The sequence below is a fragment of the Miniopterus natalensis genome, chromosome 7 (assembly GCF_054644295.1).
Source record: "Miniopterus natalensis isolate mMinNat1 chromosome 7, mMinNat1.hap1, whole genome shotgun sequence".
Lineage (NCBI taxonomy): Eukaryota > Metazoa > Chordata > Mammalia > Chiroptera > Miniopteridae > Miniopterus > Miniopterus natalensis.
In genome coordinates, this window is record NC_142087.1 from 15,980,939 (window position 1) to 15,994,501 (window position 13,563).

Below are 13,563 nucleotides of genomic sequence, written 5' to 3' on the forward strand. Positions count from 1 at the left end.
TCCTACCTTCCAATCTGGCCAGAAGCCTAGGTTCCACTGCTATAAAATTGGGACCATATTTCCTGACCTGCAGAATTTTAGTGAAGATTAATTGAAATAGATAAGTAATATGGGGAAACGTGCCTTTATACTCCAAGCAGCCTTCCGTAGAAGGCAATACTTTTCAGTGGAAAAGCCTTTGTCCTACTGAGCCCATTGATGATTTTGGATGGACAAATTTGAAAGCAGGAGCTTAATGAAGAGGGGCTTGGAGGACACAGGCTGACAGGCTAGAGGGGTCTTATTCCAAGATGGTGTGTGCTTATAGAGGCACAACACAGTCCTAAGATGTCTTTGGGGGTGACTTTATTTAGGATGGCTCTGAGAAAGTTGGAGACTATGGGAGCATCTAAGTCCCCCACACCTTTCCCCATCAAAACTGGAAGCAGATTAATTGTTCTGTGTAACAGAAGATATGGGGGCTCCTGCGGCAGTCCGTAAGACCAGGGTGCAAAAAAGAGGGAAACGGGAAGGCAGGCAGCATGGTGGAGAAAGGCCGAAAGGTAGGGTAACCTCTAGGGAAAGTCTCCTTGGAGGTACTCTGAGAACAGCGTTAGCTTTGAAGCCGTGATGTGAGGTATAAGCCCCAGTTCCTTCTGAAATCTTGAGTGAATTCCCTGTTGACAGGAGGTTCGCTCCTGCACCATGGACACTCGACATGTTGCCCTGTGTCGTCCATGTCATATCAAAGCCGGCCTGTGGACACAGAAGCCGTCTCTGCTTCCTGGGATTGGTGTGGGGAGAAACGCCTGGTCCTGGCCATGCCCAGCACAGGAAGATATGCTGCTACAGCTCAGATCTACTCTCCGGAAGCCTCAAATAGCCTGGCCCAGTTGGGTGGCACAGTTCCTCTTCTGAACAGAGAAATGGGGGAGAGGGTGACAGAAAGACCAAAGAAACATCCGGAGATCAGGAGTAATCTCATTAATCTACTTGGGCATACTATTTTTCAGATAAAACAAACTGAACCCTGGAGGGGTCAGCTTTCCCATAGTAGCCCAACCAGCCAGTGGTACAGCCAGCGGGAGGAGCCACACCTGCCTTCCTCAGCCAGTGGAGGAAGGAAACTGGGGCACAGAGGGGGAAGGCCTTGCACAAGGTCACACAGCAATTCAGTAGCAGAGCCAGGATGCAAGGACTCCAGATCCTGTCTCTCCTGGCTGCCAGCCTGGGAAAGCTGCCCAACCCTTTCACCCGCTTTTTGCCTGGTGCTCGGGGAAGGGGAATTGCAGGGCGAGGCAGCATGATCTGAGAAATCCATTCAGCCCAGGCAGCAGGGGCTGAACCCGTCCCCCTGGCACTCCAGCTGGGAGCCACATTCTGAAAGCTGACCTGAGTGAAACAATGCCTCTGTGGACAGAGGTGCTCATGGTGGGGAGCCAGGCTGGCGCTCAGCCTCCTGCACGTGTGGTCTCCTTGAACCCTGTGTGGCCCTGTGAAGTGGGCATCTCCTCCGTTTTTCCAGAGAGGAAACTGAGGCCCCAGGACTGACTCACAGGCCAGGGCTCACACTCCCCAGGCGGGGCTGGAGGCGGGGGAGGGGGGCACTCAGGCCGGATGCCGTCCCCGCCCCGGCTGGAGCGCTCCCTCCGATTCCCGGCGCAGCGGGGCAGGAAGGCAGGGACAATGGGCAGCGGCGGCGGGGGGTGCCGGGTTCCGGAGCAGGGTGGAGCCGGCTGCAGGGGGCTGTGGGAGAGGGCCCCGCACAGGACACTGACGAGATTAACCCCTAATGTTGCTTGAGCATTTACAGGGTGCTAAGGACACTGTTGTAACTAACCCGGTTACGAATTAACAGAGAAGGCGCCAAGGGAAGGCATGCCCAGGGAGGTCTGCAGGAGGCAGGAAAGGCCGTGCTACCTGCCGGTCACACCTGGAAGCAGGTCACCCGCAGAGGGGGCGTGGCCACTGTAGGGCGTGAAACCTGAGACACAAAAGCTCCAGAACGGGGGAGCTGCCCTCCCGGCCCCCTGCCCCCGCTCTCGCTGCTCGCGCCCCACTCCTGGCCTGCGGCTCTGGCTCTGCGCTCGCCCCCGCGGCCCACGGTCACGTGGAGCCCACGCAGTGGACTGAAGGGCTGTGAGCAGCCTGACGCTCTGCCCGACTTTAACCACCTCGGAAGGGAAACTGGGCACTGGCTTTGCTTTTAGCTCTGCTGCATCCCCAGCTGCACCTTTTTCAGGACTGGTTTCAGGGAAATGGGACTTTTGAAATGGAGGGATATAACTCCGAGTGAATAAAAATCATTCCTTTTCCCACGCGAGTAGAAAATTCTTTTCCTCAAGATAGTGTAAGAACCAGACCCCCAGCACCCAGTGAGGAAAGAGACCCCCCACTTCCACGCATGAATACCCCACTTGCACCGATAACACCAGGACCCGAGTTAAACACATTAGATGGATTATCTCATGAAATCCTCACCTTACGCCTATTTTAGCCCTATTTACAGATGAAGAAACTGAGGCATAGGGAGTTTAAGTAAAATGTCCAAGATACGTAAGAGGTGAAAGCAAGATGTGAATCTAAGTAACCTGGCTCCAGATCCTATGCTCTTAACCACTGTAAATTTCACACACACACACACGCTCATGCTATATATACTTTCTCATGGTTTCCTTTTTCACTTGTATCGCTGACAGCTTTCTATGTCATAAATATTGTCCTCTATTAGCATCCTTGTTTAAAGTCCTACCAGGCTGGGAAGATCTTGTCCATGTGCCACCAGAAGGGGACAGGGCCAGGAGCAGATCTGCCTAGGACAGGCCAGTAGTGTGTGGGTTCCTGACTTTGTGCGGGGAAGGTTTCACAACAGGAGTCCAGGTGATTTTGAGAGTACATTTATTAAAGCTGGGGAACTGAAACAAAGGAAGGGCTTAGGGTAGAAGCAGCAACCTTGTTGCGCTTCAGGCAATGCTTGGCAAAGTTAGCCTGTGGCAAGTCACCCAGAACAAGTCCTCCCCATTAGGGAAGGAGCTTCCAGTCCCAATGACTTGCTCAGTCTGTGTGCCAGGAGGTCCCTTGTACTGTACTCCACATTCTGATTTCCTGCCACAGTGGGTTTGAAGCAGCCTTTGCACTCGGGGAAGTACTCCCACAAGGTGCATTTTTGCGCAGGATCTTGCTGTCCTTGGCCACAAAGGTCTCATTGGCCAACGGGTGAAGGCATTGGGCACAGTGGAGGCAGGTGTGTCAGTGGTGGTTCTTACTTAGACAGGGAACGTTCCACACAGATGTTGGCCCACAACCTGTCAAAGCACTTCAGGCAGGAGTGGTGGCCATCCTCACACACGCCTTCCTCTGCAGGGGGTCCCTGCAGTAGAGGCAGTCAAACTTCTCAGCCATGGGGCCCACCTTGTACCTGGAGAGCCCTCACACAGTGTACGCAGAATGGGGTGTATTCTGCAAGGGCTGGATATAGTTGTCAACAGTGCTGCCTGGAGGTGCCGGGTAGTGCAGCTGTCCCTGTGGCAGCTGAGCTCCCTAGGCCCAGAGCCATCCTCCTCTAATTTAAATTGGTGATGACAAGGATAGCACCAAGGGGTGAGCTGGTGGGTGCTTAACCCCTCCGAATCTCCATCAAAAGCCCTTCCATCACCCAAAAAAGACGAACCATCTAAATAAGGTGCTTATTAAAATAAGGTGCTTATTATGTTAACGAAGCATTAAGACAAGCCCCTTCCACCGCCAATCTGATTGCTGCACCCAAGCCCCTCCCACAGAAAACTTCCAGAGATAGCCCAGCTGGTGGTTCTAGCTCGCTTGGTTCCATCGGACCTGGGAGGGTTGGGGTGGGAGTTGCTGGCAGCCTTGGGAATGGGGCTGTTGGAGAGACACTGAGCTGAGCTAGGGGCGGAGAGATCAGTACCTGCTGAGGTAGCCCTATCCCCCCATCCAGCTGTTTCTGAAGCCAACTGCCTACCCTCAGGCTTTTCAGGTTCAGGAGCCAATGAAAGGCCTTTTTCACTTAAGCCAGTTTGAAGTCCATTTTCTGTGGCTCACAACCAGGAGAATCTTGACTGTTTTGCTGGATTTACTTGATTCTATGGCATCATCAATTATAAGATGATTTTTAGAAGGAAAATATTATATCTATTTAATAACAACTTTTGGATGAAAAAAGCAGCATATCAGGGCTGCCCTTTTTAAAAACTGACACTGGCATGTTTTTATTTATAAAGTTGTACATCACAGTCTCCTTTGGTGATTTGATCAAAATTCTTTACATTCAGTCTAAACTTCCTTTGGCTGAATTTGGCAATTTCACTTCTAATTGCATTGCCTGGCCAGTGATAGCCTTCTGTACAGTCAATAACCTTTTATTTTCACGTGGCGTCATTTTAAGTGAAACTTGGGATCTGGTAAAATTCCGTCAGCCTTGATCACAGCTATCCAGGCAATGGGACAGCAGACGATGACTAAGTCACCCTCCGCCTGCTGGCTGGCCTGTCCCTTCCAAACCAATCATGGGGCACATCCTCATTCCAGAAACGTGAAGATGTGTGTGGGGCCAGTGTCAGAACTAGTTATGATCATAGTCCCCTCTTCCTGTGAGCCAAGCATTGAGCTAAGCAGAAGGAGGCATGGCATGGGGCAAGTGACATAATCACTCTGGGTCTCAACTGTCACATCTATAAATGACAATAATAGCTTCAAAGAGTTGCTGGGAAGATTTAATGAGAACTTTTAGAATAGTGTTGGCATATAAGAATTATCCAATAAATATCAGGTATTTAGTATTTTAATTCTCACAACTGCCCTTTGAGGTCAATATGACGACCCTACTTTGTGGTTTAGGATACTGAGATTAAGGACAATAAGTGGCATGTCCAAGGTCACTCATTTGGGAAGGAGGTGGTGGATCTAGGACTCCAAGCCAGGTTTATGTTTTTAACCATAAGCCATCTGGACTTCCAGCCAGTGGCTGGGCTTCTTACCTGAGGTGCAGGGTGGGGTGAGTCAGGGAACTTGGGGGTCCAGTTCTTAGACATGGGGCCAGCTCATTGCCAAGACCATTTATCTGGGGAATCTTACGCCTTTGAAAACTCCAGAGAGGGAAGTCCATGGCCATATAGCCCGGAAGTGACAGGGCTCAAGCTGGAACCCCCTTCCCTCACTTCTCACACGGTCCTCATGCTTCACTCCCCCCCGGGGACATCCCTCCCAGCTCCTGGAGAGGAGCAAGGATTGGAAAAAGATCGTCCTCACTTGTCCTCTCCCCAGTCCTTTGATGCAAGGAGCAGGCTTCCCTTGGACTTTGTGCCTGGTGGTCGTTTGGGGTCGTGGCTTTCTCTAGTGCTCAGGCCGGGACGTAGGAGGAAGTGATGCTCCTGAAGGCTCCCAGCTGGGTCACCCCCTGAGAACCAAGTTGCCTCGCCAGTCTAGCTTCTTTTCTCCACTATCAGAGTATCCTGGCAGCTGCTTCATGCAGTTTATCAAATGTTTAGTTGTAACAAATAGAAGGAACAGGGAGAAACCCACTTATCCCATCTTGTCTGAGAACAGAATCCCCATATACATGTATTTTAAGAAATTAACTTTTTAAGGCACAATTCATGCAATAAAATGTGTCCATTTACATGGTACATTTTCATGAGGTTTGACAAATATATGCACCCATGGTAAAGAACATTTCCGTCACCCCAAAGGGCTGCCTTGTGCTCTTTCCCAACTTCCATCACAGGCTTCAGATAAGCACTCATCTGATTTCTGTCACTATGGTTAGACTTGTCTTTTCTAGTTTCAGATAAAGAAAATCACACAGAATGTGCTCTTTGGTAAAAGTCTGCCTTTTTTTTACTCCGAGTATCTGTGAGATTCCTCGATCACTGGGTGTACTGGCAGTTTGTCCCTTTACACTGCTGAACAGTATTCATTACATTTCTGTCTGTGCTTTCATTTGGATTGTCACTATCCTCTGCTCTTGCCTGACAGACACCAAGCGCCAATGGACCACAGCTGCTCCTGCCATGACCCTTACTATGGTTCCGCTCTAAAATTTCCTGCATTTTGATCTAAGGGAGGAAAATTTTGCTGCATTACTTAGTACTTATTTCAAGTCATGGGTAGAAAAATATTTCAGAGTGAAAGGATGGTTTCTTCTGGATTCCTGGGTCGACATGTTCCAACACATACTAATCGCCTGCTCAGACAGAAGGACATAAAAATCATTCTCTTGCCAGAAAATGTTAGGGGTTTGTAACCTTGGTCTTACATTGCTGTGTTCTATCAGTTGGTAACCGGAATACTGACACTTCTTCATCATATGCAACTACCACCATCCTTCCATGTTGAACACCTGGCGGCTCGTGACGAGCTGAGCACCTCCCTGAACAGTCTTATCCACATTCCCGGGGTCTCTATTTGTCTTCTGTCAAACCCCTGATGGAAGAAGGTTGTTACTCTGGGCAGCTTTATAATGGCAACCGTCACTTTATGATGGCAACTGTCAGACCAGCGAGGGGGTTATCTGACCTTGTAGATTCTCTCTTGGCTAGTTATATTTACCTAGTGGATACGTGATTTCTCTGACAGCTCTCTTCACAAAATTATACGTTCAGACTTCCAAATGAAGTGCTAAGTGGTGTTTATACAGGGAGACAAAGTCAGCTTTATTTTCTACCAATACAAGGTTGGATATGTCCTTTTCAAAAAGATGACTGAATATTTCCTATTTAGCCAAGTCCTAAGATAAATAGGTGGTTGCCAGGTTTCTAGTTATATTGGTTTCTGTACTATCTGTTCAGACACAAGCTCCTTTTTAAATGTGCCTAGTTGGAATTTCTTCATATACTTCAACCAAAACAACACATTGCAACAGATGATATGCAGAAGTAGATGTGAGAATTGTCCAAGCATTAAAGAGATTTGCAAAAATGTAAAATAACACCATTCTTCTCCTATATTTTGTGAGAAAATATGGTTGTGGAAAATATAGCTATTAAATAAATAAGAAAAACTTCCAAACTGAAGGACACATTTCCAGATTAAAATGACTTTCCAAATACCCAGAATGAGAAACAGGAAAAAAAAGACCCACACAAGGCCATATTATGAAATGTCATCAAACCATAGATAAGCAGATCCTGACAGGCTTCAGAGAGGAATACAGGAGATCTCATACAAAGGAACAGAAATAAAAATGGCATCACGCTTCCCAACACTGGAAACTACAAAACAATGTAGCAATGACTTCATTCTTAGGGAAAATAATAACCAATCAAGAATAATCATCCCAGCCAAACTATCAATCGTTTGTGAGGGTAGAAGACCGTTTTAGACATTGTGTGCTTGTTATAATGCCCCTCAATGCATCACTCCTCCCTGTGGCCATACCACCTTGCAGTGTAAGTTTGTTGGGCCTCCCAGTGAGAGAGCTTATTTCTCCACTCCCTTGAATCTGGGCTGGCCTTATGATTTGTTTTGACCAATAGAGAGTGGCAGAAGCAACACTGTGAATTCTGCAGCCAAGGCTTTAAAGAGGCCTTGGAGCATCTCCTCTCACCTTCATGGAGGTGAGACCACCATGCTGTGAAGAAGTCAAACATCGCTCCTGGAGGATGAGAGGCCACATGGGAAGATGTTGAAAAGTGATACATCAAGATGCAGAAACATAATGTAAAATTTTTAGAGCAGCTTAATGTTATTTTCCATTAAATCGTTTTTTGATTTAGGATTGTATATCTATTTAGGATATAAGGATTTTGTTATATTTTGCAAATGTTTTTTCTCCATTATGGCTCATCTTTTAACTTTATGGTATCTTTTATGATAGGGTGGTGGTGTTTTTTGTTTCATTTTTCAGTGGCCACATCTATGAATAATTTTCTTTACGTCTTTGAAGTTTTGTTTTTTTGGGTTTTTTTATCCTCACCTGAGTATATTTTTCCATCGCTTTTCAGAGAGAGTGGAAGGGGGGGGTGAGAGGGGGAAACATCCATGTGAGAGACACATCAAGTGGTTGACTCCTGCATGCACCCTGACCAGGGACAGCTACTGAACCTGCAACTGACGTACAAGCCCTTGGCAGGAATCAAACCCCGGGTCCTTTAGTCTGCAGGCTGATGCTCCAACCACTGAGCCAAACCTGCTAGGGCTGAGGTTTTGTTTCTTAAGATAAAGGCTTTTTCCACACAAAAGCCTACTTTAATCTTATTTTGTTTCTTAAAAAACAATACACAACAGTAACAGAAAATAACCAGTATAAGCAATTGGTGCTATATGGTGGTGACTGTAAGAGAGAGCTAAGAGTTTAAGTCGTTCTCTCTACAGAGTGGCCAGGCGAGGAACTGCTGCTTTTCTACTATACTCTTTCCCTCAGTCCAGCCTGAAAGTTACATTAATAAAGTGTGTCCTGGATCTGCCCACTCGCTACCCTCACTTCTACGAGTTTGGTCAAAGCCTCCATCACTTCTTGCCTAAACGACCCCAATGGCCAGTTCACTGGTGTCCTGCTTCCTCCCCTGCCTCAGTTTAACCATTGCTATGAAATAAACCACTTCGAAACCAATTTATTAACTCTCATAATTCTGTGGTTTTCTTGAACTGAGGTTATCTATTCGTGTAATGTTGCTGGGGCTGTGGACATCTGTGTGAAATATCCAGGTGGCTCACTCAACCTGGCTAGTAGTTGGTGCTGGCAGTTGGCTGGGTCCTCAGCTGGGGCTGTGGGCTATGGGTCTCAATTCTCCTCTGTGTAGCTTAGATCAAGAGCTAGTGTTCCAAGAGGAAGGAAGTGGAAGCTGGCAGTCCTCTTAAGATCTGGGCTTGAAAATCCGAGGACATCCCTTCCACTGCCTGCTAATGGTCAAAGCAGTCATGAGGCTAGCCAAGGCTCAAGGGGAGTAGAGGAATCACTGGGGGGCATCTCTGGAGACTAGCTATCATGATCCCCTTCAGACAATTTTCAGGTCTCCAGAGACATCTTTTAAAAACAAATAGACTTCACTCCCCTGCTGAAATCCACCAATAGCATCATTATGCTCACTATATCTGTAATGTAATGCCTGGCCTTACCTGGCCCCTGCCCAAGTCTGTTCTTCACACCTACCTATGCTCTCCCCACTTCTGCTCTTGGTGTTTTCCCAGCTGCTCCATAGCCTAAAACAATTTTCTCCCAAGCTTTCACTTGGCTACTTCACTCTCCTCACTGCTTTCATACTCTGGATAGCTGACATTATTTATTTCTTCATTTTGGGTTTCCACTAGAATGTAAGGTCGTTGTGTTATCAGAGAAATGTGTGGAGGTCTTTCTCCATTGCTAGTGAGAGTGGGGTTCTTAGGGTATAGCCGGGATAAGCATTTCCAAGGGCCCCAGGGGAGTATGAGTGGTAGAAAGCTTTATTTTCGTGTAATCACATCCCTCAGTTCCAAAGTCCCATCTCCCTTAATCCAGTCCTGGAAGATGTGCAGCTGGGGATTCAGTAGAGCTAGAAGCAAAGCCAGAGTCCAAAGTTTCGGTTCCATGGTGGAATCAAGTCCCATACAGCATCAGGATAGCAGCAGTCCATTAGTTCATTGAGTGTGGGGTCCACATGGCCGTGGGTCATGTGGGTGGATGCAGGAGCATGACAGGCTGAGAAACCAGGAGCACTAGAGGGCAAGAGAACCAGGATGGAGGACTCCTTTGTACAGGAGATTAAATATCTCAAACTTCGTGCCCTTGCTGTGGCCACACCTATCGTGGCCAATAACCTGCTCCCAGGTGTGACTGACAGGCAAGTACCTTCCTTATTTCACCCAGACTTCACTGGGCATGCATCTATTCCTCCCGTCCAGTCCCTTCCCTCAGCAACCTGCGGGGAACATACCTGCGGAGTGTTAAACTGCAGCTTCCTGGCAAAGCCTATACTATTTGGCCTTCCCTTTGCTCCTTTCCAGTTACTCATAACTAGGTTAAGTTAAAACAGTATCACTTGCAGGCAGCACCTTTCTCTGTCCTATCCTAGATTCACTCCTAGCACCTCGGACAGCACTGATCGCAGGGGTGGCATACCATAAATATATTCTACGGCTAACTGAATTTATTTCCCTAAATCTTAGGCATGTACTGCTTTGAGAAATATATGAATATCAAAACAGGAAAAACGACATTGATAATTAGCAGACAGATCCAATAATATACCAGTCCTACATTCCCGCTGGCAAATATTTCTACCTTCCTAATAAAAGCTGACAGCTGTTTTCCTGCGTGCCCTACGGGGGCAGCTGCTGCAGCAGGCCCAGCCTCTGAGGGTCCGTAACCAATCTGCCCTGTGCATGCATGGAACTCGGGGAACTTGGAGTAACTCACGAGACACGCACTGAGCAGAAGCCAGGGGAGTGCTGCCCTTGACATTTTAATTTTAATCCATTTTCGGTGTCAGCTGTCCCTCATTAACTCACTGAACTTAATTAGAAGGCCAACGAGAATCCCTAAACTATGCTTTCTCAGTGGTACCTAAGGAGCCAGTGCAGTCCAAGGTTGTCAACCAAAGTGAACGCAAACCCACATTTATCCAGGAAGCAGGTGCATGTTAAGGGTGGAATTCTTAAGACACACATCCCACGTGTCAAGGATAAATCCAAGCCCAAGACAAAATTAATAAAGCCTCCTCATAAACTGCAGCAAGGAAACCCTTCTGTCGACACCTTTGTTTCATCAGGAGTTCAAAGGTGTCAGGGAGTATGTTTTACTATGAAGAATGGAAACACACTGCCTCAGTGGGAAAAGTCCTATCAGGGTAGGATTTGTGGACTCGGAGAGCCCAGCTGGTATTCAAGGACATTTCGCCATCGCAGTTAGCTGCAAGGGGCAAGCAGGCAGTTTGGGACATATTAAGAGAGGAAGGGGTGGTGGGTTTTCTGTGGCAGCCATTTCCTGGAACAACAGGGGGGTCGATGGGATGCCTTTCTGTGGTCAAATTGTTGTCATGGTTATAAGGGGGAGGGCGTGTACGGCTGTCATGGCAGGAAGTTTCTCATGCCTTCGCCAAACTTAAAAATAGTTACAATTTTTGAGTTGGGAGTTATCTTAAGTTCATCTGGTCACTCTGACTCACCATCCACCCTTCAGCCCCCACCCCGAGTCCATTCAACAAATGGGAAAACTCAGAAACAGGACTTTGGTGTCTAAGCCTCAGAAGTCGTCAGAAGCAGAACTGGAAAGTTTTCCTGGATCCTAGGACTGACTATAACCATCGTACCTCTCAGAAATAAAAAAAGGAAAAGAGTCAGTAGTAACAGCAGCCAGTTCTAGCCGGGCCCACTGATGCCCACGTTTCATTAACAAGTCTCATTTGGGGGCCCAGGGCTTCGGGGAGCCTGAGTCCTTCCCCATCGCCAGTGTATGTGGGGGCCCTTAGTTGGTCGAGACGGAGTCAGCTCTTCAGATTTAATTGTGGCCAATGAAAGTGAGGAAAACGTGGGTGTCAGGAAACACTGTGAGACTGAAATAAATTCTGCCCCCACCCGATTACTGGGTCTTCCATCTGGTCCACCCTTGTGTCTCCACCTTTCGCTCTCTTTAAGTTACTTTAAAATAATGTAAACAGAGGGAAACTGTTAATACAGGTAATTCCTGTCCACAGAAATGTGTCCAGTGGAATGTTAGCAATTCATGCTCTGTGGGTAACGATAAAAAGACCAGTCCCAGCCAGGACCACCGTCTGTGTGGAGTGTGCACACTCTCCCCATGTCTGCGTGTTTTTTCAGACTCCAATTTTCTTTCACATCCCACAGATGTGCACGTTAGGTAAACTGGTGTCTAAACTGTCCCAGTCTGAGTGTGGGAGTGTGTGTGAGCGTGCCCTCCATTGAAGAGTGTCCTGTCCCGGGTGAGTGTCCACTTTGTGCCCTGAGCTGCGAAGAGAGGCTCTGGCCACCCTTGACCCTGAAATGGAGTTAAGTGGGTTATGAAATAATTACCTTCTTTTACTTAACCTTTCTTAAATATAGTATACCTCACATTTATTTCAATATTTAATATTAGAAGTGTTTTTGGTCTTTATTTAGAAGTTTGGTGATATTTTTGTGACCAGAAATTTGCCGTAGAAATTTACCTCGTTTATGTCAATTAGGCTGGTTTCGTTATAAGTGGTTTTGCTTCAAGTCAGTTTCCCAGAATCAATGGATGACATGAAGTGAGGACTTACTATGTATTTGCTCTTTAGATTCTCCTTTGAACTAAATAAAACATCTTGCTACTTCTCTCATTCACGAGTTAAATAAGATCTTCAACATGTTCATTTTGTATTTGAATCATTTTACTTTCTAAAAAAATGTTATCCTTTAACATTTGTTGGTTAAATAAACTTAGTACATTTATTTGATTTTTATTATGGTCCTCTCATAATAGTTATGAAGACCATAAAGCAACATGGACATATACTCTTGATAAATCATTAAGTGAGAAAAAAAAGCAGAATACAGTATTTGTACAAGGCTGTGATTAAAACTAAAAACTTCAAGTGTCTAAGGCAAGAATTGGCAGGGAAGGAGGAAAAAAACTGAAGTCTGATTTATTATGTGGTAGGATCCTGGAGAATTTTTTAAAATTCTTAATTGTTATTACTCTGTTACATATTAAAACTAAAAGGAACGAAGGCTCTATATTAGTTTCCTATTGTTACTGTAACAAATTACCAGAAACTTAGTGGCTTAAAACAACACATATTTATCATCTTATAATTCTGAAGGTCAGAAATCCAAAATGAGTCTCACTGGGCTAAAACCAAAGTGTGGGTAGGGCTGGTTTCTTCTGGACGCTGTAGAATTCATTTCCTTGCCTTTACCAGCTTCTAGGGGCCATCAGTATTCCCTGGCCCGTAGTCCCTTCCTCCACCTTCAAAGCCAGCAGCATGGCATCTTCAGATGTCTTTCTGTACTTATATATTTCTGATTCATTTAATGAATCCACCCACATAATCCATGATAATCTGGCCGCCCCAGGGTCCTTAACATAATCACGTCTGCAAATTCCCTTTTGCCATATAAGGTAACATTCACAGGTCATAAAAATTAGGATGTGGGCATCTTTGAGGGCCATGGTTTTGCCCATCACAGACCCTGTTCCTGATCCAGAGGGTTTCTCTGAACTTTAAATTCAATGAGAACTAACAACTTCTCTGTGTCTAAGCGAAGGTACCACACTGAGTGCAGAGTGTAAGAAGGCAGAGTGTAGGATCTCATTTAAATTAAATTTTTTAACAGGCAACGCTATGGTAGGAAAAAAATTAAAACAATTGTTGCCTCTGGGGGTGGGTGGGTACTGACTGGGAAAGGGCATAAGGAAACTTTGAGATGGTGATATTCTATCTTTGTAGGGTTTTAGGGTACAAAATTATAAACAAATACTGAATCCTAAAGATATATATTTAGGGGGAACTGTACTGACGTCTGCCATTTATCCTGAAATGTGATATAAAAAGATGGATTGATAGAGGGATGGATAAATATGTGATAGATACAATGTTTATAGTAAAAGCTATGTGGCAGGTGTATTTTTGTTCACTGTAAAAATCATGTTGTTTGACAATTTTTATAAAAGAA

The 13,563-nt window shown here is 46.0% G+C and overlaps 1 pseudogene; it reads right to left on the reverse strand.

The window, feature by feature from the left end:
• Positions 1 to 854: 854 nt before the first annotated feature.
• Positions 855 to 5,101, reverse strand: LOC148092698 (four and a half LIM domains protein 1-like; annotated as a pseudogene).
• Positions 5,102 to 13,563: the final 8,462 nt, after the last annotated feature.